Raw genomic sequence first — 25,241 nt, forward strand, 5'->3', positions numbered from 1 at the left:
CCTTTTATCTGACGTTCTTATGAGTCAATGATTCTACAGCATTGCAAGTAGAAACACATATACAAATGGTAAACAGAAATAACAGTGGGATGAAATACATACAATTTACGCCTTCAGCTTCGGTACCGTTTAGGCAAGGGAAGATTACTTCTTACTATGCCTTCTGTGGCTCTTCATTTTATTTACTTTATAATGCTTTTGTTGTTATTGTTGTTTTAATAATAAAGTCATAGCCAGTCCATTTGGAAGAATACGAGCTAACAGAGGCCGGGCATGGTGGCTCATGCCTGTAATTCCAGCACTTTGGGAGGCCAAGGTAGGCAGATCACCTGAGGTCATGAGTTCGAGACCAGCCTGGCCAACATGGCGAAACCCCATCTCTACTAAAAATACAAAAATTAGCTGGGCATGGTGGTGCATGCCTGTAATCCCAGCTACTCAGGAGGCTGAGGCAGGAGGATCGCTTGAACCCTGGAGGCAGAGGTTGCAATGAACTGGAATCGCGCCACTGCACTCCAGCCTGGGCAACAGAGACAGACCATGTCTAAAAGACGGAAAAAAAAAAAAAAAGCTAACAGAGCAAAGTGGTAGATATCGATAAGAAAAAAGTTCCCTCCGACTCTCAACCACTGTATGGACAGAGTGCTGAAATGGGTTCCAAAGTTCTAAAACAGAAAAAGTTTGTAGTTTACAAGGCTGCTTCACATATTTCAGATGATGGAAATGCAATCGGGAATTTCAATAATGCTGGCCTGTTTTTTTCTTAATGGCTTGTCAGAGTCTCGTGTAATGCCACAGGCTGTGATATTACCACTAGCGTGCTGCTGTAGTGAACGAGAGCTGCCCATTATAGGGAGCCATCTATCACGCTTAGGTGCCAATTTAGAAGGTGGAAATTCTGGATATGGATTCCTAAACTTGTTTGTGGAAAAGAGCTTGCTTTTTAAAAAAGTTTCTTGGAGTCTTGAGGTTGCTAGAAGAAGAGCTTAAGGATGCCATAAATTGAGTTCTTGGACAAGGCTGGAGTTAATTAGCCCTCAACTGTAGGGAAAAGTGAAGGTTCAATCTTTGGCTTCAACTACCTTTATTCCTGCCAATGATCGAGGGACAGAGGCACCACTCCACACACCATCTAGTCAGGTCTTGAGACAGAGATGCGGACACTCATTCTATTTAGCAATCATATTCCTTAAAGATACAAAGTATAGATCTCTCCAAAGTCTCCAAAGATAGATCCCTGTCATGTATTTGCTTTATAAGACCATGTGCCAAGACTACACTAAGTTGAGGGATTTTAAAAAATGCAACAATACGGCCGGGTGCGGTGGCTCACACCTGTAATCCTAGCACTTAGGGAGCCCGAGGCGGGTGCATCACGACGTCAGGAGATTGAGACCATCCTGGCTAACACAGTGAAACCCCGTCTCTACTAAAAATACAAAAAATTAGCCGGGCGTGGTGGCGGCGCCTGTAGTCCCAGCTACTCAGGAGGCTGAAGCAGGAGAATGGTGTGAACCCGGGGGGCGGAGCTTGCAGTGAGCCGAGATGGTGTCACTGCACTCCAGCCTGGGTGACAGAGTGAGACTCCCTCTCAAAAAAAAAAAAAAGCAACAATAATAACAAAAGGTATTAGACTTTTATGCTGTCAACAAAATCATGGAACTTTCAGGTCTCTAGGTGTTTTAAAGAACATATGGTTCCAGCTATTCCTTATGTAGATGATCACACACGTGCTCAAAGACTGACCTGCCCAACCAAGCTGCACCGGGAGAGGAATATGCGACCTCCACACCCATCCAGGACCAACTTTCTCTCTTTGCAAAGGTCTTCTTCCTCTACTAGGAACAGCTGAAGGAAATCCAACTGACTCTTGCCCTGATCCTGTCAACTTCCTGGTACATCAGGACACCATTAAACCCACAGTATTAAAACCCAATCTGACGCCAGGCACGGTGGTTCATGCCTTAATCCCAGCTACTTGGGAGGCTGAGGCAGGAAGATTTCTTAAGCCCAGGAGTTCGAGGATGCAGTGAGTTATGATCATGCCACTGCACTCCAGCCTGGGCAAGAGAGTGAGACACTGCCTCTAAAAAAAAAAAAAAAAAGTAATTAATTAATTAAAGCCCAGTTTGGTACAACAGATGTGTAAACATGCCTGAGAATATGAAACCTCTCCCCCTCCAGAGTTATTTCTGTGCTTCCACGAAGTCCCTCTATAACCGTTGAAGGTGCCTCGTAGACCTTTGTTCCAGGCCGGAGTTTTGGGAAATGAAAGCTCCAAAACAACCCACAGCATCAATCCCTTAAGGTCCCAGAGAAAGAGAGGACAGAAAGCAAATGCCTCATTTATCTTCTCACACAGCACTGGAGAGCCAGGGAGGAGCATCTTCAGAGGGAGTGCTTTTTATTTTATCTGCCATGTCCAGCACGTTCCCTTTTTATTAGCCCCTTAATGGACTGGCTTCAGAAATGAAATGCTTCATGAAGTGGAGAAATAAGGCATTAGCAGGATAACCTGGGGCAAAAATAAAACTTGAACGACATTCCAGGTGCGGTGGCTCACGCCTGTAATCCCAGCACTTTGGGAGGCCAAGGCAGGTGGATCACCTGAGGTCAGGAGTTTGAGACCAGCTTGGTCAACATGGTGAAACTCCATCTCTACTAAAAATACAAAAAGTTAGCCAGGCGTGGTGGCACGCATCTGTAATCCCAGCTACTTGGGAGGCTGAGGCAGGAGAATCGCTTGAATCTGGGAGGCGGAGGTTGCAGTGAGCCGAGATTGCGCCCCTGCACTCCAGCCTGGGTGACAGAGTAAGACTCTGTCTCAAAAAAAAAAAAAAAAGGCATTCGGAAACATTCAGGGAACTGGGGGTACAGAGGGGACAGGTTTCATTCAGTGGGCAGGCAAGTCCCACACAGCAGAGCTCCTCCCAACCAGAGATGTCTTCTCAGGGCCAGGTGGAGCTTCCTCACCTGGAAGCAGATCTGGAGCCGGAAAATGCCTGGATTAGTCCCCGGAAACCAAAGAAACCAGGTGAGGGTAGAGGAGTTGCAGGATTGGGAATGTCAGGATGTCAGCATGGAAGGGGGCTCTTCGAGGCTTGAGGATGGCTTCTGTTGCGTCCCTTCCTTCCAGGGATAGGCACAGGGCCTGTGCTGAGTAGTGGAGGTGGAGTCTTCCCGGCTGTCTGCACTTTGATGGGGTCCGCAGGTCCAGGGTCTCATTCTCAGCTCTGGGGCTCGCCAGGTAGGAACCAGCAGAAGGTGGTGATTAGGAAACAGACTCCAGAACCCCGAAGGCCTACATTCAGAACTCAGTTCTGACACTCTCTCGTGTGACCTTGGACAAAGCACTAAACATCTCTGTGCCTCAGTTTCTTCATCAATAAAATGGACAGCTCACAGGTTTGTTATATGGTTGAATACATAAAGTACTCCTAAGAGTGCCTGGTATACACTGAGGGTCATTTAAGTGTTTGCTGCTATTACCTTTTCCCTTAAGGGGTTCTCAGGTCTCCAGTCCTGTCAACTAAACTCACAGAACACTGATGTATTAGCCAGAAAGTCAATGCATACATAATCTTGAATAGAAACCTTTCACCAACAATAAGACAGGAAAAGTCAGGTTAGGCTGGAAAGTACATGTATTGTCATTCAAGTAAGGGAATTCTACTTGAGGAGCCAGATTAAGACCAAAAGGTTGCTTTTCGAGCCTAAAGTCAGATCACCCATCTGGGTGGCCCAGAGATGAAAAGTCACCTTCCACTGTGAAGACTGTCCCTGACAAGTGGACCTGAGCACTTGTATCAGTTGGTCAGGACGCCTTCTGCCTTGAACTGTGGTGGTGATAAACCCCACGAGGCTGTATGTTCAAAGCCTTCCGTTCTGTGCTTGACATGCCATTACATATTTACTACTGGGCAAGGCGGATGTCAGCTTCTTCACGGCAACATGGTGGGTTTTTCTGAGAAGCAGATGGAAGCAGAGACATCTGCTGAGAAGGGGGAGGAGACAACACCATAGAATCAGAATGTGCGGAGAGACAGGAGGCGAGGGGCAAATGTCAGCATCGAGATGCAGCCGAGGACAGCAGATACACTACCATGCTGTTTAAATGAATGATACAGAAAGTTTACGAACTTGAAACATCAAGCTACCCGCCCATCTCTGCCTTGTCACCTGGCCGCCGCCATGACTGCGGAGATCGGGCTATTTCAGGCACGCTCTGGAGACAGCTGGAACTGCATAGTCAATGAACATCCCTTCTTAATCTGGATTCAGTGACTTCGATTGGTGGCTTTAGTCACATGGAGAGTCTTTACACCATGGAAATGGGTAAATGCTACAGATCAGAACCTTTTCTTCCTCCCAACGCCTCCCCAAGAGCCCACTGTTAAACACTTACCAGCACACCACTGGGCTGTTTCTCTACCGCTTGATTGAAATGATCCTTATGGAAGCATAAATGACTTCACTGTCACTAAATCCAAGGGACATTTTTTATTTTTCTTAAACTCTCCAGGAGGTTTGAGAGCTGATCCTTCTCTCCCTCTTGAACCTCCTCTCCTGCCTGGCTTTTAGGGCTTTCTGCTGACTTTTCTTCATTTCTAAGCACAGGTTCTCAGGAGTCCTCAGCCTGCGGGCCATGCACTAGTAACCGCTCTGTGGCCTGTTTGAAACCAGGTTGCACAGCACGATGGAAGCGGCAAGTGAGCAAAGCTTCATCTGTATTTACAGCCGCTCCCCATCGCTCGCATCACCGCCTGAGCTCCACCTCCTGTCAGATCAGTGGTGGCATTAGAGTCTCATAGGAGCGTGAACAGTATTGAAAACTGCACATGCCAGGGATCCGGGTTCCATGCTCCTTATGAGAATCTCATGCCTGATGATCTGTCACTGTCTCCCATCACCCCCAAATGGGACTGTCTAGTTGCAGGAAAACAAGCTCAGGGCTCCCACTGGCTCTACACTATAAGTGGTAGAATTATTTTATTATGTATTCCAATGTAATAATAATAGAAATAAAGCACACAATAAATATAATGCGCTAGAATCATCTCGAAACCATTTCCCCACACCCCATCTATGGAAAAATTGTCATCCATGAATCTGGTCCTGGTGCCCAAAAGATTGGGGAGCACTGCTCTACACAGTCCCCTTACCCCAACAGGCCCTGAAATGTTCGTGCTCCCCAGAGCTCTCTTTAGTCACTGAATGTGTCCTTTGAGACAAGGCTGGGTCATCACTTCCTCCAGGAAGCCCTCCCTGACCACGTGGTCTGGGTAGTGCCCGTTTTCACAGGACCCTTTATACCCATCACATGTGTATCTATGCACATGCATGGCCCCTTGGCAGGAAGACCAGAACCTGGAAGGCAAGAACTTGGAATTACAGCAACAATAAGCAAAACAATAGTGAGAAACAGCTGCTACCAGCACGCACCATCTGCCCGGCACCATTCCAAGAGCTTTACATGGATTATTCTATTTACTCCTACACCACCCCTGTGATTTCTCCCACGAGACTCCTGACACTGGCAGGGCTGAAATAACCCGCCCATGTTTACACAGACCAACACGAATGCCGAAGCGCCAACGTACTTAACCATTTCCTACAATGCCCTTTCTAGTTTGTGTATCTCCAGAACTCAATCTAACATGTTTGAAGCAAAAAGAGAGGAGAGACGGGGGATTTTATAAAACCTGATATTCTTCAGATTCAATACAAGTCCTTGTTGATTATATTCAGTGAAGAAATAAGATAGTTCCTAATTCCAGCTCACGTTAAACATCTTGCTCACCTGTAGTGGTGGTTCTCTGCAGAGGCCATTTTTCAGGACCATGGGGCTAGATTTTGTATTGTAGAACACAGCCTCTGCTTCCCTCCTGCTACTGTTTGAGGGACAAATATTAATGCATCATGGAAGAAGAAAAGCTGCTACTTAAAACTTGACAGTCTGAAATCGCTCCACACACAGCTAAACACTTTAAACCACGTAAATATGGTTGGGTTTTTTTGTTGTTGTTTTTTGTTTTTTTTGAGACAGTTTCACTCTTTTTGCCTAGACTGGAGTACAATGGCACAGTCTCGGCTCACTGTAACCTCCGCCTCCCAGGTTCAAGTGATTCTCTTGCCTCAGCCTCCCGAGTAGCAGAGATTACAGGTGTGTGCTACCATGCCTGCTAATTTTTGTATTTTTAATAGAGATGGTGTTCTGCCATGTTGGCCAGGCTGGTCTCAAACTCATGACCTCAAGTGATCCACTCGCCTCGGCCTCCCAAACTGCTAGGATTACGGGTGTGAGCCACCACGCCTGGCCTAAACCATGTAAATAGGTTAATAGTTCCCTTCATGTCTGTACATTTTCTTTGATGAATCTATTTTTATTAAATCTCACTTTTGGCCGGGCACAGTGGCTCATGCCTGTAATCCCAGCACTCTGGGAGGCCAAGGTGGGCAGATCACAAGGTCAGGAAATGGAGACCATCCTGGCTAATGCGGTGGAACCCCGTCTCTACTAAAATACAAAAAAATTAGCTGGGCATTGTGGCGGGAACCTATAGTCCCAGCTACTCGGGAGGCTGAGGCAGGAGAATGGCGTGAACTCAGGAGGTGGAGCTTGCAGTGAGTCAAGATCGCACCACTGCACTCCAGCCTGGGCAACAGAGCGAGACTCCGTCTCAAAATAAATAAATAACTCTCACTTTCCCAAAAATATAAAAATAGTAAGTACCCTCTGGATTTGGGCTTCTGTCTTCTTTTCTTTCTTTTATTTTATTTACTTACTTATTATTTGAGAGACAGGGTCTCTGTCACTTAGGGTGGAGTGCAGTAGCATGATCATGGCTCACTGTGGCCTCCACCTCCCAGGCTCAAGTGATCCTCCAGCCTCAGCCTCTCAAGTAGCTGGGACTACAGGCACTTGCCATCACAGTTGGCTAATTTTTGTATGTTTTGTAGAGATAAGGTTTCACCATGTTGCTCAGGCTGGTCTGGAACTCCTAAACTCAAGTGATCCTCCCACGGGAGCCTCCCAGAGTGCTGGGATTACAAGTGTGATCCACTGCACCAAGTGCCTTATTAGTTTTAAAGGCAAAAGCATCTTGGAGTCTGGGTAGGAAAGTTCCAGGATACATTTGAACCATCTTCGAAGTTGTTACTTGTTTTAGATTCTCCAGGCAATTAAAGGTTGCAGGAACTCCCAGAAGGTTTATGCTTCTGCCTCTTCAGCAGACAGACACGGAACCCGCTCAGGGATGTGAACACTGCAGGGAGATGTTACTGGAAAATTAACAGCTCACTAAATGGTCTAGGTGGTTTTCTGATTGTCTTTCCCTAGAACCCACAATACCTCTCATGACCAATTTATCCTTTACAGCGATGCTGTCAGATACTTTACTAGGAGGTTCTCATACAGTAAACCCTGGATTAGCCTCCCTAATGCACAGAATGAGACAGGCAGATGACAGATTTCTACTTGGCTTTAAAGCCCAGTTGGAAAGGAAGGAAAGGAGAAAGGGAGGAAGGCAGGAAGGGAAAGAAGCATAAATGCGCATTTTCTTCACTGGCAAGGCACTGCACATGTGGACGAGAGAGATGGAACTGGGCTTAAATTATCTGTCACTTCTGGGCCAGGCGCAGCGGCTCGTGCCTGTAATCCCAGCACTATGGGAGGCCAAGGCAGGTGGATCACGAGGTCAAGAGCTCGAGACCATCCTGGCCAACATGGTGAAACCCCATCTCTACTAAAAATACAAAAATTCGCTGAGTATGGTAGCGGACGCCTGTAGTCCCAGCTCCTCAGGAGGCTGAGGCAGGAGAATCACTTGAACCCAGGAGGCGGAGGTTTTGGTGGGCCAACACTATGCCACTGCACTCCAGCCTGGTGACACAGCGAGACTCCATCTCCAAAAAACAAAAAAATTATCTGTCACTTCCTTGCTGGAGAACACAGGCAAGACAAGCCTCAGGTTTCTCATCTACACCTTGTGAATGATAATATCCAATCCCCAGCATCCTCCGAGTGATTACAGGGCACATACAGACCTCAGAGTTGGGTATGGTGCCGACGCCACAAGGATCAACACATGGGAGCCCTGATTAGACATACGGCAGGAGGGAAATGTGCACCCCCTGGTTCTAGGGGTGGGGCAAAGGGAGACTCCACAGAGGAGGATGTTTCACCATCCTTCCCAAACCATCAGGAAACCACGAGTTAAAATCCCGGCCGTCCATTCTGAGCCCTGCCCTGGGAGGGCCGTCTGTGGTTCCCACAAATATTAGGCAGATCTCAGAGCCCAAGCCCCACCGACTGATTTTTGCTGTCTTAAGAATATCAGTACCAGCTCAGCCAAATGGGTTAGGAGGAAGTGGGCAGGTCAGGACAGTGGAGGAAACGTGCGTGACCGACTCCGTGCTGGGGTCGCCTGGCATCCCCGTCTCTGACTCCTGAACCGTCTGTCCCTAGGTGCTGTGTGTGAGGGGCCCATGGGGCAGAGCAGAAAGTGATGCCTGATCCCCGTGGTCCCTCCCCTGTGGTCCCCTGAGCAGCCGCGGCTCACAGGAGGATGACGGCACCTGCGTTAACTCAAAGGAAGTGGCTACTCTGGCTGCTTTCAACTCCAAGCTGCATGGCTGTGAAGCAAGCATGAGGAAGGGGCTTGCAGTTTTGCCTTTTCCCCAACCTCGATCTGACGATGTGCCCCTAGAAGTCAGGCCTACGATGACCTTTGCAGTGCTTCTCTCACTGCCAAATTCTGCCCCGTGGCTCCCAGCCCCCACTACCCCAGAACGTGCCCGACAGATCATCTGAGCAGCTGCTGGCACCAACACCTTCCATCCAGGGCAACAGGCTCCACAGGCCTTGGGGAGAGGCTGGGCTGTTTACTTTTGGTTTCCTAATAACTCCTGTTTCCGAGGGCTCTTTGCCAAAGGGAAAGAGAGGCAACTGGCATCCAATGGCCCTCTCCAAGGGCAGCCCAGGGCCGAGGCAGAGCTGCGCAATGCAGGCGGTGTTATCTGGGGCTGCCAGTGGCACCACAACCCCCAGGGCTCCCATCCTTCCTCCCCAACTGTCACCTGCTCACTCCTGAGAACTGTTTTGTATCGTCTCTCTGAAGTGACTGGGCAGACACTGTACTGCAGAACTTCTGCTTGGATCACAGAGAAGAGGGCGGGAAGAGCCACCGAGGGTCAGAGTGGGCCCCTGAGTGGCCTGGAATCACCAGGTGCTGGGCAGGGGTGGGCAGCCGGGGCTGAGTTCTTTTGGAAGATGGCACGGATGCAAATACTACCTGCCACAGCAGTGAAGTTCTGGCCAAGGGGTGTATATATGAGTGTCTGTCTCTCTCTTTGACACACACACACACTTGAATGGTTTCTATCCACCATCACATGATACATTAGAAGCCATATGGTTCACAGGGAGGTGCCCTGACCTAGGAGCCAGACCTTCCTAGCCTCGTGGCCTTCACTGGGCTAGGCCTGTTATTCTCTCCGTAAAATTAAAGTATTGCACTGGTACCCGGCACAGTGGCTCACACCTGTAATCCCAGCACTTTGGGAGGCCAAGGTGGGCAGATTGTGAGGTCAGGAGATCGAGACCGTCCTATATAACGTGGTGAAACCCCGTCTCTATTAAAAATACAAAAAATTAGCCAGGAGTGGTGGCAGGTGCCTGTAGTCCCAGCTACTTGGGAGGCTGAGGCAGGAGAATCACTTGAACCCAGGAGGCAAAGGTTGCAGTGAGCAGAGATTGCGACACTGCACTCCAGCCTCAGCGACAGAGCGAGACTCAAAGTATTGCACTAGATCTGCATTTCCCAAGTGAGGTTCCATGGCACACTAGTCTCGAGGAAAAGGGTGCTTTGGTTAATTAATTGTAAAAATGGCCCATATTACTGATGTAGTCACTCCCTATTTTTGGAGATCCAGGCAACTATAGGGAATTGTATACCCTAGGCACATGATAGATGATGGATATATGTTCCAAAGTCAACTAGAACCTGAAACATTTGAAGCAACACCCTAGAAATGTTCAAAATATCACTTGCAGGTGGTAAATTACTACCATTCTTGGGAATGAGTCAACTAGAGATAATTAAAAGTGCCCCTCAAGTTTCTGAGACTCTGAATAGCATCAAATAAGTACTTCTGGAAAGTTCTCCAGAGAAGCCAGGCACCCTGATGGCGTCTTGGGTGAGGCAGAAGTTCAGCTTCCCACAGGCCAGCACTGCCAAACACTTTTGCTAAGAAGTCAGATTCACCATATTTTTCTCTGTTCATCAGATTCCTTATTCACGCCCGTCAGCTTCAAAGACGCTTGCACTTGTACCACTTCCTGTGCCAACTTCTGCCATCCTTGGGATTTGTACCTGAATTATTTATGCAACCCCCATCTCCCTGCATTGCCTGTGTTATGACATTCATTCACAATGAGTAACTATTCTGTACCAGACACAGGCTTGGTTGGGTGCTAGGAAATATAGAGATACATAAGAATGGGTCTCAGGCCTCTGGAGGCTCACTTCTGTCTGAGACGTAGACAGGTAAATAAGTATTTATGATAGGAGGTGACATGAGCCATCACAGTGTGACAGAGGTACAGTCTGCAGTCCACAGAAGGAATGGGCCAGACCTGCCTAGGGATATGGCCACTGGCACAGTGGCTGGTTATGAAGCAGGCATGGATTTTTTCAGGTAGATAAGAGTATCCTCAGCTCAGGCAGGTGTGCAAAGTCCCAGAGACCTCCGGGTGCGCAGCGTTTCTAAGGAATGGTAAGTTGTAGTAAGTCACAGCTGGAGTGGGACAGGTGTGTTTCAGGGCTGGAGATGGGGAAAGATGAAATGGCAAAGACCACCTCAGGCCCCTTGGTGACTGCTTTGAGGTGTAATGTTAAGGAGCTTGTTCCTTATCCTGGAGAAAAAGTGAGACCAATAAAGAGTTGTACCAAGGGAGGCGTGTGCTTGGAGGAATGGGGCAAGCGGGAAAGAGGGGAGAATGATCCCCAGCAGGTGCTAATCCAGCCGCAGGCTGACTGCCTTCTGCACCCTTCTCATGGCTGTCCTGGAGCCGTGTTCTCACCCCGAGGTTCCACTCTGTCCAATAGCGCAGGATGGACTGGACAAAGGCAGGTGAGAAGGCCAGGTAAGGACCTACTACAATAGCAGAAGTAAAAGGTGACAGTGATCATAGGTTCTGGAGAGGTAATGACACACAAGTCACATTTCAGAGGCTGGAGTCATATGATATAATGATCAAGGGCAGGCGTGCACGGGTCAGGGTGGGAGGCGGGGGGGTGACCTGGAAGGAGGCCCAGGTTCCTGGCTTTAGGCACTGCGCAACTGGTGTCTCAGCAGGACGCAGCAGGCAGAGCCAGTCTGGTCGGGGAGGAGGAATCCAGAACGCGGACTTGAGGTCACTGCAGGAAACGTATCAGGAAACATTAACAAGCAGCGAGAGGCCAGGCACGGGGGCTCACGCCTGTAATCCCAGCACTGTGGGAGGTGGATCAACTGAGCTCATAAGTTCGAGACCAGCCTGGCCAACATGGCGAAACCCCATCTCTACTAAAAATATAAAAATTAGCCAGGCACAGTGACATGTGCCTGTAATCCCAGCTACTCAGGAGGCTGGGGCAGAAGAATCACTTGAACTCGGGAGGCAGAGGTTTCCGTGAGCCAAGATCGCACCACTGCACTCCAGCTGGGGGGCAACAGAGCGAGACTGTCTAAAAAAATAAAATCATAATCATAATCATAAGCAGTTAGAAAGACATGTGATGCTTATGGGAGACACTGTGGGTCCAGATCCACCACTAGTCTTTGCTCAGACGTCCTCATCTTCCACTTCCCACACAGAGGCAGAGTGTGCAGGCAGAGGAGCCTCCACGCGTCTCTGCAGGCCCAGTACCATTACAGACCCAAAACGACGCAGGTCCTCCCCAGGCAAACATTTCCTAAGTGCTCAAAGAATAGCCATCGCCTTTTATGCTGACTTCTATCTAGAGGTACTTCTGGTGTGTCAGGAATTGACAGCAGATAAAATGGACCTGCTGCCCAGGAGGGGTGAAGCTGCCCACTCTTCTCTAATTCACAATGTTCCCACACCCTGTGCTCCGTCCCAAATGGCACCCGCTCCTACAAAGAGAGCTCCTGTTGCCCAGGAATCTTTCTTTCTTCAGGTCGTTCGCATCTTCTCAGGGTTGGAAAAGTCATCGGTGAGGGACTTCCTGCTATTTGTAGACCATCTATGAATGTGAAATGAGAGGCTGTGAGTGGAGATCGGGCGCTGTGGCTCATCCTTGTCATCCCAGCACTTTGGGAGGCCAAAGTGGGAGGATCACTTGAGGCCAGGAGTTTGAGACCAGCCTGGGCAACATAGTGAGACCCTGTCTCTACAAAAATGAATCAACAGATAAAATACAATAAAAGATTGTGAGTGGAGATATAAAATGGGTTTATACAGGGCTTTCCTGAATTACTTTCTGGTAATCAAACTTGGCCTCAGATAGGCTCAGTAGTGGTCTTATAAGACCATAGTTCTTCGGGGAGTATAAGGAAGGCAGACAGAACCATGGGAGGAGATGTTTCAAATCATAAGACAGGCATTCCCCTTGTTCTGGAAGATTCTGAAGTCCCACCTCCTATGAGTGGTTCCAGAATGGGCCCCCTGCCTGCCACAGGATCCCTTTCCCTGGGCAGGACACACAGGTAGAGGGGGCTTCTTCCTGTTTCCTCCTAAGAGCTCGGCTGCCTTGTCCACAGGTACCTAATGCACACCAGCTGAGCTGAAATGAGCTACTGAGGCTAAGATGATTCTGTGGGCGAGAAGAAAGCCCTGCTGAGGACTTGCCACTGTGTTCAGAATTTGTCTCTTTGAGAAATGAACTGAGGCTGGGCACGATGGTTCATGTCTGTAATCCCAGAACTTTGGAAGGCCGAGACGGGTGGATCATGAAGTCAGGAGTTCAAGACCCCATCTCTACTAAAAATACAAAAATCAGCTGGGCGTGGTGGCGGGTGCCTATAATCCCAGCTACTCAGGAGACTGAGATGGGAGAATCACTTGAACCCGGGAGGTGGAGGTTGCAGTGAGCCGAAATCGTGCCATTGCACTCCAGCCTAGACAATACAGTAAGACTCCATCTCAAAAAAGAAAAGAAATGAGTTGAGACTCTCATATAAGTCTATGAGAGACTTATACCAGGTGCTGTGGCAGGCCACACACCTGCCAGGTCACGGGAACTAGAGAGCTCAGGTCACATGTTTTCATGTCATGCTTGTCCATCCTCACATAAGATACAGGCAAGACTGAGTGAAACCAAATTTACTGTGCAATGAAAACTTGCTCACATTATTTACAGGACATGGAATGCTTGTAAATAGAAGCTCACACCAAAAAGACTTAATCTCTGAGAGAAAAAAAAACAAAACAAAACACTATAATTGTATCCAGCAATCTGACTACTGGGTGTCTACTCAAAGGAAAGAAATGATTCTATCAAAAAGATACCTGCACTCATGTCTACCATAGCACCATCCACAACTGCAAAGACAGGGAGTCAACCTAAACATCCACCAAAAGAAGACTGGACAAAGAAAATGTGGTACATGCAGACCAAGGACTACTATTCAGCCATAAAAAACAATGAAGTCATGTCGTTTGCAGCAACATGGGTGGAAGTGGAGGCCATTATGTTAAGTGAAATAACTCAGAAACAGAAAGCTAAATACCACATGTTCTCACTCACAAGTGGGAGCTAAATAATGTGTACAGGTTAACATACAGAATGAAGTAACAGACATTAGAGGCTTAGAAAGGTAGAAGAATGGGAGGGGATGAGGGAGGAGAAATTACTTAATGGGTACAATGTACACTATTCGGGTGATGGTTACACTGAGAGCCCAGAATTCACCATCTGGCAATATATCCATGTAACAAAATTGTCCTTGTACTCCTTAAATCGATACAAAACAAACACACAAAAAATCTGAGCAAACATTTCACAGGGTTAAGTACATTAAAGAGAAAATTCTTTCATTATCAGACTTTTTGGTTGCTAAAAAGGAAAAGTGACATGTCACCAAATCAACATTTGCTAAACCAAGGCGCTTGGAATTTCCTTGGAATCAAAACACGCGTTCACTGACCCCTCTATATTTTGTGAAAACAAACCAAGTGTGAGTGGGTTACAGTGTAGGAACTCTTTCTAGGTTTTGCCTGGCAACAGAAAGCATGAGCTCTGAGTGAAAATGTAGGGTCCATTGTTTCGTTCCATTGTTTCTGAAGTCCCCCTTGAGTTGAGGAGGTCTCGAAGGGAATGTTGAACTAGAAATAGGGGGACCCACTCAGCTTCCCATGTAAGAAGCTGGGAACTGGAGTCAAACATCCTTGAGTATCTCTCCTGTTTTTTTCTTTCTTCTAGTTTGGGTATTTTTACAAACTTCTATTGTTCTACTATTTCTGTCTTCCCACCCTCCTTCCCTCTCTCTCTTTACTTTGAGCCAAGGTCCCACTCTGCTGCCCAGGCTGGAGTGCAGTGGCACAATCATAGCTCACTGCAGCCTCCAACTCCTGAGCTCAAGTGATCCTCCTGCCTCAGCCTCCTGAGTAGCCGGGAATACAGGAACACGCCACCACATCTTGCTTATTCTGCTGTATTTTCTTAAAAAATAAAGCCAGTTGTTGATAACAGGCTTTTTTTGCCTTAATGTGTGCATTTAACAATCCTCTAGTTGATGATAAGGGATTTATACAATTCTGCAGTTCTTCTCATCCCCAGAAGCTGGCACTGGGGAGGTTGCAAGCTCTCCTCTGGGGCTCATGTGGGAAAGTCGTGAATACCGATGCGCAGGGGTACCGTGACCCAAATGCCAGGAGCTCACGAATGCTCATAAAACACCAGCATCTCTTCACGGAGGACACAAAGGCCAAAGTGGTAGGACTGCTCCTCCCCTTCTCCCGATCGTGTTCACGTTGCTGTCTTTCTACTATGAATAGGTTTGTCTAAAAGGAGACAATCAGAAACCAACAAGAACGCATTGCTGAACCAAAGACTGGCTCTTTTCTTCTTACTTTATGTCTGTCTCAGCCCAGAGGGTTTCTCCTGTGAGGCACTGCACTGCCTACTCTGTGATGCCAGGTGGGCACGATGGGGTCACAAAACCTTCCAGGATCCAGTGAACCAGATGCTTCCTTCATCCACCCCATCCGACCCCTTCAGCTCCAGGAGACACCTTATTCTACCAGAACCTACATGCAGCCGCACCCCACCTCAATGAATGGGCCGACTCTCAAAATAAGACGCAGCAGGGAATTACTTCCATTACAACTCTTTGACCCAAAACCTTCACCGTAAGTTTACAACTCAAGAAAACAGAGTGACTGCTCCAAGTAACCCCAAAAAAGATACCAAGTCAGCATAACTGTTCAATAAATAATGATGATCATTATATGCTAGTTACTGGCTGTAGGAACACATGAACATACAATTCCCAGAAACACCTAAGGCCTTTCCTAAATCCTGGGCAGATCACACGCCCTCTGTGAATTCTATGAATACCTGAGCATTCTTGTGCATCATTACCCAGAAATTGTGTACATTCGTGCTAATTCCAAAGTAGTTTCCCTACTCACCTCCCACCCCAAATGCAGAGATTACATCACATCACACACATCGAGGTATTTTGGTCTTTGTAGGCCTCATAAAAATAGATTTGTTACATCCAGGCATTGCACATAGAGCCAGCAGCATGTTATTTGCAAGACACGCGTTAAAAGGTTGACCCGTGTTCATTTAATTTTGCTTCTCTCCCTCCAGGTTAAACAAGCTCAATGGACAACCTCAAAGTAAAGGCTTTTCCAGGAACCCACCAGCACAGAGCCCTTTTCCTCCCTTCAGACCTTCGGTCCTTTCTGCATCCCTGTAGCCCAGACAGCGGTGCTCTATGACAAGCATCTTGTCAGACTGGCAAATTCGAAAAGAGCACCCAGCGTTTTTAAATATCTGTGTGGTGTCCTGAATCTGCAGGAACTGGTGTGACCTGAAACAGATTCCATTTTCCTTTGAAAATGAGACTGCTTCCTGAGATACAGAAAATGTTGCCCAGTACATAGTAAGTACTCAAGAAACAGTAGTTTAAACTACTCTAGATAGCACAAACTGATGTATCTTGAGAGCCCCTTACGGGAAAATTATCGACATCGTCCGAATTTTACCCTGCTGGAGAACAGCTGTAGGAAATGAAACAATCCCAGGCTGAAGTGGGAACCCACACGTAATCACCCGCTCTGAGCAGCTGCTCTGTCATGATGTCCTACCACGGATGTACATGAATAACAGAAAAGCAATTGAATATCCTTAAGTATTTTCATTTTCACAGCAGGGACCCAGGTTCCGTACTGCTTTCCTGTGGCAACACTGAAAATCAAGGCATGAATGAGTTCTTTCTGAAGCGAATAAGTGATTATTCTTTACCAAACAACCGTGACTAGAGTGCTTGCATAGGAGGATGTCTGTAACTTACAAATGTGTGTGTTTCATGGCATTGTCCATTTTAATGACAGCTCTTCAAAGGCAGGACTGTGCATGTGTTTTTTCCTTATCTCATCTAGCACAGGGATAGATGCACTTGGTGCTGATGTGTTTTCTGTTATTATTTGATAACGATGCCAGCACCAACACTTTATGTCCAGATAACTGTCTCCGAGTGTTCTGATGGTAGAGTACACCTCCCAGAGATCCGGTGAGAGCATAAATAAAGGAAGCAGCTCACATCAGCACATACAGGGCTGCTTCATCTTTGGATAGAGTGAACAGCTGATGGTAGGAAGTGAAGACAGCCCTATGGGTGGCCCAGGAGACCAGTACAGAAGACCTGGCCAAGGATCTGAATAAAGCAAGGAGTTTAAAAGTCTGGAAGGCTACACTCCACAGGAAGGAACCAGCTTCCCCCATCGCCCTCAATGAGGGAACAACTGGGCCATGGATGTGCCCCTCTACGAAAAGGCATGTGCCTCTGCATAGGGTCTAATCCCAACCATTCCCTTCCACAGTAGGGGCCTCAGAGCCCCAACATGAGGGACCTCCTAGGAAGAAAGATCCTTTAGCCTCCAGATGGTCAGCGTGTCTGTGGGAGTCAGTGAGGAGACGGTCAGCCCAGAAGGCCAATGACTCCGGGCAGGCAGAACTGAACCACAAGACAGTGCCTCAAGAATGTCCTGGCCTCAATTCCTGGAAGTTCAATGTCAAGTTTCCGTTCCCAAGGGGGTGATGGATGCTTCCCCCACCATGGAGGGCATCGTGTGTTCGGCTCAACACCTTGCATTCAGGAAATCAAAGAGCAGCCACCGTACAGACCAAGTGCACTTTTCAAAAGCGTTTTTCTTCTTTCCAAATAGATGCTGCTCCTCCAACTGCTTAAACCTAGTGAGGCAGAAGTGCTAAGCTTCCCCACAAGGCCACAAGCTCCTACAGGGCAGGGGCTGTGTATTTTTCATTTTCCATCCCCAATGATGGGTGCTTTGAAGGGGCTCAATCAACGTTGGATGAATTAGACCCTGAGCTCCAGAGATAACTGAACAGCCTCATCTTAGCATTTACCTTGAGTATCCTAGGTTTCACTAGAGTGTTCAAAGCAAAGAGAAGAACTCTGCTTTCAATCTCTAAACCAGTGGGAATGTTGATAAAGACACCTGAAACAACCACAAGAAAAATGCAGAAAAGGGGGAAAAAAATGACCAGGTCTAAAAAAAAAATGTGAGTGGCAAAGGGGGACTGGAGGCCAGGAGGAGTAACACTAGTGATCAAAAGCACAGTGAACACAGTGTCTCCAGAGGAACCTATCCATTTAAATTCTAGACCCCACCATGGGATTTCAGTATCCAGATCTTTAAGGGTAGGGGTCCAGAAACCTTGATTTTAGACGAGCTCCTCCAATGCTCCCTAAGTTTGAGCACCTCTCATCTACAGGTTTCAGATGGACTCTCTACCTAGAAAACAGTACCTAGGAGTAGCTCAAACTAACAGACTTGGGGTGTTAAAAATATTTAACTGGGAAGCCACTAGGCTGAGATGACTCCAGCACCCTGGGTTCCTAGGTAAGCCAACTGAAGCCCAATGCAAACTGTAAAGTGAAATGTAAGCCTAACCAATCAGAAACTGCCAATTAACCTCTAACTGGTGACCTCCCACCAGATCATACCCAAATAAGGTAAACCATTAGCTGGAGCCAATCAAGTAAATGCTTTACTTTGCTTCCAAGTTCAGCCTATAGAAGCCCACTGCTCATGCTGTTAAAGCCTAGATCTCTGAACCTCTTCTGGTCGTGAGTGCTGCCCAACTCATGAATCCTTTAATGCTCAAATAAATTCTATTACATTTATTTTGTCTACAGTTTTTCTTTTAAAGGCAGATCAACTCAACCCCTCCTCCAAACGCCCACACTCTCCTCACTTCCTGCTTCCCCTTCTTGGGTCTTCCTGGGCTGTGTCCCTTTTTAGGACTGATGAGCTCTCTCATCTCCACCCCTTTTAGTGTGTCTTACTGCTTGCCAGGAGACAAAACCCAAACAACTCCATTCCCAGACTCCCCTGTAGCTGGGTTCCACGTGTGGCCCGACTCTCCCTTAAGCAAAGACTTAGCCATGGAAAGGAGGGAAGGCAGAAGCTGCTACCCACAGTAGGAAGCCATGAGATGCGTTCAGAGTTGGCTACACAGCTTTCACAGCCCAGTGCAAAACAAAAATGCCAGGCACCTTGTTCAAAAACCAGGAGGAAATACTGTCCCCTTTCTTCTGTGGTCTCTTTATTTGCCTGTCATGGTATTTTTAAAATTTGCTATCTAATGTCACGCTTCCTCAGGTGGCAGTGGTCTCTGGGTGGGACCAGAAAGTGGGCAGCTGAACACTCACCCTGGAAACATGGTCAAGGGGTAGGGGACGGAACCACCTATGGACAGAAGAGCCATGGCCCAGAGCACGTGCATTGGACTTGACTTACAAAATGCAAATGCAAAGGTACAATCAACACATTCAAGATGGGCCTGGACCAATCACCCCATCTCAGATGCAAAGGTCCCAGGGACCAGACCCAAGTTCATGAGTCTAGAATCGGGGGAAGGTGTATTCCACAAGCCAGCAGCATCTTAGTGACTGCCCACATTCTGATAATTCCTCAAGTTCCTAGCTTTAGCAAAAGGAAAATCTCTCCTAAAACCATCTTTTTTTTTAGATGGAGTTTCACTCTTGCCACCCAGGCTGGAGTGCAACAGTGTGATCTTGGCTCACCACAACCTCCACCTCCCAGGTGCAAGCAATTCTCCTGCCTCAACCTCCAGAGTAGCTGGGATTGAAGGCACGTGCCACCATGCCTGGCTAATTTTTGTATTTTTAGTAGAGACGGAGTTTCACCATGTCGGCCAGGATGGTCTTGAATTCCTGACCTCAGATGATCTGCCCTCTTCGGCTTCCCAGAGTGTTGGGATTACAGGCATGAGGCACCACACCCGGTCTCCCCCAGAATCACCTTGAAGATCATTCCTGGAACCTCAGCATGGAGTGAGTCTCCTTCCCAGGCTTTCATTGTCTGTGTCAGCACTTGAAATTCTCATCACCCTGTGCTTAAACAAGCTGGAATCATTTCTGCTTTCCTCAAGCAGACGCTGACCTATATACTCCATTCTTTCCTGCAGCCTGGGCCTGGCTGCAACGTGGCTGCCCCGCCTAAGTCAACCACTTCCTGGGACTTGAACACCGGAGGAGGCCGAGCAGATGAGAACCACACGTTCAATCTCCCGGAAGCAGGTTCTTGATTTTGTTTTTGTTTATTACCACATAAGGAAGTGTCTGAAAACTATGCATTTTCCAGCAGACAAACTGCCTGTAACCTAAACTAGCCTTTAACTTTCCAACCATGGGAAATGTTTCTATATCTGACAGAAACGCTTGAGTTCACTGACTCCCTGAAAGTTTACAGCAGGAAATGAGAAGGGATAGAAACGCAGAGCCCACTGTCATTGGCCCACTTGGTGGGTGGTTCCACATTCTGTCTGACTCTTGGCTCTGGTGGAGGCCAAGCGCTGACAGCCTCAACTGCAAGGCATTCAAAAAGCAAGAAAAATACAAGTGAAATTAACCCATCCCAAAGTGTCACTTCAAAATTAGCTGCCTATAAAAACAAGGATCACACCTATAGGCTTAAACGTGATTGAACAAAACAAACTTGTTTTGTATAAGAGAAATTACCACATCTTGAGATACGGTAGGGTTGCTAGGTGGTGGCTGTTATTTTTGCTTTCCCCAAATCACAGCAATGAGAATTTGACACGTCCAGTGTTCCTCCCTGTAATGTGAATGTCATTATGCTCTTAAGCTGAGCTCACTTCTTTTTTTTTTTTTTTTTTTTTTTTTTTTTTTTGAGATGGAGTCTCGCTCTGCCGCCCAGGCTGGAGTGCTGTGGCCAGATCTCAGCTCACTGCAAGCTCCGCCTCCCGGGTTCACGCCATTCTCCTGCCTCAGCCTCCCGAGTAGCTAGGACTACAGGCGCCCGCCACCTCGCCCGGCTAATTTTTTTGTATTTTTTAGTAGAGACAGGGTTTCACCGTGTTAGCCAGGATGGTCTCGATCTCCTGACCTCGTGATCCACCCGTCTCGGCCTCCCAAAGTGCTGGGATTACAGGCTTGAGCCACCGCGCCCGGCCGAGCTCACTTCTTATAATGACAGAACTTCACTCCCATGATTGTGTCTTTAAGATGGAGTCTCACCTTGTTGTCCAGGCTAGAGTGCAACAGCACGATGATCTTGGCTCACTGCAACCTCAGTCTCCAAGGCTCAAGTGATTCTCCTGCCTCGGCCGCCCAAGTAGCTGGGATTACAGGCAGGTGCCACCACACCAGGCTAATTTTTTATATTTAGTAGAGACGGGGTTTCACCACTTTGGTCAGGCTGGTCTCAAACTCCTGACCTTAAGTGATCCACCACCTCGGCCTCCCAAAGTGCTGAGATTACAGGCGTGAGCCACCGCGCCTGGCCACGTTTTAATTAGAGAAGAAGGCAACACAACTTCCAATCCAGCACAAAAACTGCCTGACCAAGGGCAGATGTTACAAGTTGAGTGGCCCAAGCTTGGGAGGACAGGTAAGTCCAGAAAGAGCTAGATTCAGGAGAGAGGAGAGGAAAAATAAAGGCCACAGGTCACAGGGGATGGTATTTTGTTTATTCATAATTTATTAATTTAAAAAAATTCCAATCGATTTTGGGGTACAAGTGGTTTTTGGTTAAACAGGATGAAGTTTATAGTGGTGAATTCTGATTTTTGTTTGTTTGTTTGTTTTCTGAGATGGAGTTTCGCTCTTGTTGCCCAGGCTCGAGTGCAATGGCGTGATCTCGGCTCATCGTAACCTCCGCCTCCCAGGTTCAACAGATTCTCGTGCCTCAGCCTCCCGAGTAGCTGGGATTACAGGCACCCACCACCATGCCTGGCTAATTTTTGTATTTTCAGTAGAGACAGGGTTTCACCATGTTGACCAGACTGGTCTTGAACTCCTGACCTCAAGTGGCCTCCCAAAGTGCTGGGATTACAGGCGTGAGCCAGTGCACACGACCTTGGGTCTTATCTTTAAGAAGCTTCAGTCCAGAGGGAGATTGATCATCACGTAATCACATAATCACACTGTGCAGAAAAAGTAAAGAGTGCTCTAAAACAGGTTCGTTAAATTACAACTGGTATAAAGTTTTATTGGAACTCAGCCCACACATTCATTTACATATCATCTCTGGCTGCTTTTAGATTACATCAGAGTTGAGTAGTCGCGTATATGGCCTGCAAAGTCTAAAACATTTACTATTGGATTCCTTATAGAAAACATTCACTGGCCCCTGGTCTGCAAGAGGAAAATAGGAACCCTAATTCGGACTAGAGTTTAGGAAGACTTCCCCGAGAAAGTTACATTTAAGAGGTATCTGAAAGACGAAGAGGAGCGAGCCAGCAAAAGGAGAGAACGAGAGATTTTAAGCAGAGGACTCTTAGAAAGGAAACTGGCATATTAAAGGATTCTAAGGACTAAGGCAAACATGACTGAGAGAAAGCAGCCGCTACAGGATTTCTGCCTAATGATGAGTAGTGTTAGTATTAGTAGCCACGGGAGAAACAGTAGCAGTGGGCCGGCATTGAACAATTACTATGGACCAGGCTGTGTTCGGAGCACTTCACATACATTATATTTTATACCAAAGGGACTTGTGATTTCAGTATGTTTGGAAATAAGGGGCATGAGACTGCATCTGCAGTGCCTTCACCTAAAATTGAGAAAACATCAGTTGGGGACATCAGAGAATGGGGGGTTGCGTGGGCCGACAGACACTTGGGGAGGCCTAAATCCCTGTCCCCTACCCCTCTAAATATCATGCTGGCCATGTCATTTCTTACTGACACATAAAACAGTCTCTAAAACAAGACAATGTCATCACTTTAATTAAAGTTCATTATTGACATTTAAAAGAAAAATACCCTTGGCTGGCAAATCATGAAACTTAGTTGTGATTTCAGACTTTCTACCTATATTGAGAAATACTGGAAAATAAGAAAAATCCTCATCTTCAAAGTAAGAAAAAAGAATGGATTCCGGAAAGGAGAAAGATAGAAGGTGCCTGACTTCCTCCTTCTTGGGAGATTGCAAGGAGATAATGAAATGAAAGTTTTACGAGCATTTAGAAAACGCTCAGGCACGGACTCCAAGCCGGCCCAACCTCCTTTCCTGTCTCGGGTGACCAGGTCTGGAGAACGCCACCAACAGAGCGCAGGTCAATTTCAGCCAAGCAGTCGACGGGGGCATTTTCATATTTCCTTTTAAAATTAAGAAAAAACAAATTGGCACACACCAAAAAAAATGGCCAGGTGCGGTGGCTCGCACCTGTAATCCTAATACTTTGGGAGGCCAAGTAGGGGTGGATCACGAGGTCAGGAGTTCAAGATGATCCTGGCCAACATGGTGAAACCCCATCTCCACTAAAAATATAAAAAATTAGCCAGGCAGGGTGGCACGCGCCTGTATTCCTCGCTACTAGGGAGGCTGAGGCAGGAGAATCACTTGAACCCGGGAGGCAGAGGTTGCAGTAAGCCGAGATCCCGCCACTAAACTCCAGCCTGGGTGACACGGTGAGACTCCATCTCAAAACAAACAAACAAACAAAAATCCAGTATTTAGATGTAGAGCTGTCTACGTGAACATAAACAGAGAGAACAGTAAAGTGAGCAGGGCTGGCCTTCTTCCTGGGTCTTTCCCTACGTGGAAATAAGTGAAGCCCACCAAAATGAGAGAAGCCAAAGCTATTTATTCAGAGCTCAGTCACCTGCGTTCGGTAGAGACTCAGAGGCAGGCAGAGAAGTGTGACACTTTGTAGTAGAAAGAAGGGAAGGCTCTGGGTGCTGGTGGCTGTCGGCGGGTGCCGTAGGGGGATAGCGAAAGCAGCCCATCCGGGTGATCAGTTAGGGGAGAGTATTTGGCCTTCTCTGTTTGGTCCTAAGCTGGAAGTCACGACAAAAATTAGGGCAGCTGCCAGTAATTGATCAGATCCTGGGCATGCCGGGCCAATTGCTACAGGGGTTACTGGTTGGTTTCCTGGACTGGCAGCTGCAGATGGGAAGTCAGAACTCCACTTTTATGTAAGATCTGGCCATTGCCCACTAGAACCATCGATCTCTGTCCCCGACCCCCCTGTGTCTAACACGGGGAGAACAGACTGTTCCAGTCAGCTTTCTTGAAAGTGGCATAAAGAAATTTTAGAAAGCAGAGGAAAAACAAAGAAACGAATGAGCCACAAAATCAGAGAAGATAAAATTAAAAATCGGTTACCTATATTCCCCAAGGAAAATCGGAAGCATAAAGATTGACGAAATTGAAATGTGCCACAGTAGGTAGCCACAACAACTGTCAGCAATGTCAGCTCTCACGGAATCAGTCACTGTCTAAGTAAGTGGACGGCTGGTCCGTGTGTCACCAGCTCTTCAACCTTGGGCAAGTCACTTGATCTCCGTGAACTCTAATTGTTCATCTCCAAAACAAATAGACTGAATTAAAATCTCAAGTCCTTTGTAGTTCTAAAATTTTCTGCTTCTATGATTCTAATCATGGATGGTTCCTTTATTCTACAGGCGGCAGCTTTATGTCTGCCCAGTTAGACACACAGAATTCATTACAAGCTGATCTGGAAAACAAAACAAATCACATCGTGTTTTGTTCAAGTGCATTCATTCAATAGTAATTATGGAACAGTAACTATGAATAAAGTACTCTCCTAGGTGCGAAGGGGAAAAGCAGAAAAACTGAGACCCAGGGCCAGGCACAGTGGCTCACGCCTGTAATACCAATGTTTTGTGAGGCTGAGGCGGGAGGATCACTTGAGGCCAGGAGTTCAAGATCAGCCTGGGCAACATAGCTAGATTGTTGTAGACTCATCTCTGCAAACACTTAAAAAGTAGCCAGGCATGGTGACATGCACCTGCTGTCCGAGCTACTGGGAAGGCTGAGGTAGGAGGATCGCTTGAGCCCAGGACGTCGAGGCTGCAGTGAGCTGTGATGGTACAACTGCACTCCAGCCTGGGAGACAGAGTGAGATGCTACCTCTAAAAATGAAAAATAAAAGTCTGAGACCCAGCCCTAAAGAACTCCAGTTGAGAAGTAAAGATATGTACATAATTAACTCCGCAGCAAGAAATAAAGTATTCAGTGACCTAAAATGAGACAGAAAGTGCTGGAGAAAATGGCAAATGGTCTGTACAGGCTGCACGGCCTCCCTACAGGCTCTAGAGAAGGATCAGCTTGCGGTTCTGCTTTTTAGCATATTATAATTGGCAAAGAACTTGAGCTTGCTTTCAGTGTCATTTGCTCCTGTTTCTTCCCCTTGGCTCTGAGGTTTGGCACACCAGAGTTACCCTAGCAGGTCTCTACTGCAAAGGGCATTTAAAAGGAGGGTTTAGGTCAGAATACCAGCAACTCTGTATTTTATAAGATGTTCTGTTCAGAAAAATCCCAGATTCAGAAATTACTAAAGAACTGCAATGAAGGAGGACAAATGTTCCAAGGAAGCTGATTTTCTTTAAAGTCTCTGTTCCTAGGAAGTGGTAAATGCTGAAAATTACTACTTCCTGCTGCCCCCTGCCCACCCCTATCTGAAGCTACTCCCAGTGCTGGAGGAGCTGATTTTTAAGAGAAGCAGTCTCTGAAGATGAGACATTTTCACT

The 25,241-nt window shown here is 47.1% G+C and overlaps 1 protein-coding gene across 4 annotated transcripts in view; it reads right to left on the bottom strand.

The window, feature by feature from the left end:
• CAMK1D (calcium/calmodulin dependent protein kinase ID) overlaps positions 1-25,241 on the bottom strand; it is a 449,243-nt gene that overhangs the window by 204,922 nt on the left and 219,080 nt on the right. The window contains exon 1 of one of the 4 annotated variants that reach the window (XM_033209185.1): positions 4,406-4,696. The exons of the other annotated variants lie outside the window; for them this stretch is intronic. The gene's annotated coding sequence lies outside the window, so the exon portion shown is untranslated. Of the gene's footprint in view, positions 1-4,405; positions 4,697-25,241 lie in introns of those variants that run through there. 4 annotated transcript variants of the gene reach the window in all.

The sequence above is a fragment of the Trachypithecus francoisi genome, unplaced genomic scaffold, assembly GCF_009764315.1.
Source record: "Trachypithecus francoisi isolate TF-2019V2 unplaced genomic scaffold, Tfra_2.0 Lachesis_group9, whole genome shotgun sequence".
Taxonomy (NCBI): domain Eukaryota; kingdom Metazoa; phylum Chordata; class Mammalia; order Primates; family Cercopithecidae; genus Trachypithecus; species Trachypithecus francoisi.